The sequence below is a fragment of the Hippocampus comes genome, unplaced genomic scaffold, assembly GCF_001891065.2.
Source record: "Hippocampus comes isolate QL1 unplaced genomic scaffold, H_comes_QL1_v1.1 C16671054, whole genome shotgun sequence".
Taxonomy (NCBI): domain Eukaryota; kingdom Metazoa; phylum Chordata; class Actinopteri; order Syngnathiformes; family Syngnathidae; genus Hippocampus; species Hippocampus comes.
Genome location: NW_017836286.1, coordinates 1 through 671, shown reverse-complemented (window position 1 = coordinate 671; position 671 = coordinate 1). Strand labels below are relative to the sequence as shown.

General features: G+C 43.2%; 1 long non-coding RNA gene across 1 annotated transcript; it reads left to right on the top strand.

Moving 5' to 3' along the window:
- Positions 1–215: 215 nt before the first annotated feature.
- Positions 216–602, top strand: LOC109508864 (uncharacterized). The gene is made up of 2 exons (XR_002166801.1): positions 216–318; positions 415–602. It is a non-coding gene; the product is annotated as an uncharacterized LOC109508864 (long non-coding RNA).
- The last annotated feature ends 69 nt before the right edge of the window (positions 603–671 follow it).

Sequence of the window (671 nt, the reverse complement as noted above, 5' to 3'; positions counted from 1 at the left end):
AAAAAAAATTGACAAATAAGTTGAGGAAATATATCTAAAAAAATATTATGAATGACATACATAAATGTTTGACTCAAATGTTGTCACGATTTTATGTAATTTTGTATAGTGGCTGATATCCATTTAACACTTAGTGCTGACAGTAAAGAATGTTCAAAATGTTGAAACAATTTTTTTCATCCAGTTAATACGTTCGATCAGTGTTTTTCAAATTGTGTGTGACTGACTCGTGTTTGTCTTGCAGCCTGCAAGTTAATATGTCACAAGAAATGCTTGACCAAAATCATCACTGACTGCTCAACACGCTGTGCCCGGCAGGTAAGAAACCGAGGCCTTCAGGAAGTGCTCAAAACAAAAATATACACGCACACGCGCGTGCACACACACAACTGATGTCATATTTCTTTGTGACAGGATGACAGCGTACCCGGTGGCCTTCACTTCGGGGTCCACGTTTGCGTCCTGACCAGCAAGGCCAACCCCGTGCCCAAGGTGGTGGAGCTGCTGCTGATGCACGTGGAGATGAACGGCCTCTACACCGAGGGCATCTATCGCAAGTCGGGCTCCGCGTGCCGTGCCCGGGAACTCCATCAAATCATGGAGATGAGTAAGTTGCGCTAGATCGACGCACAATTACACATAGCTTGATATACTGTATCACAATAATAATG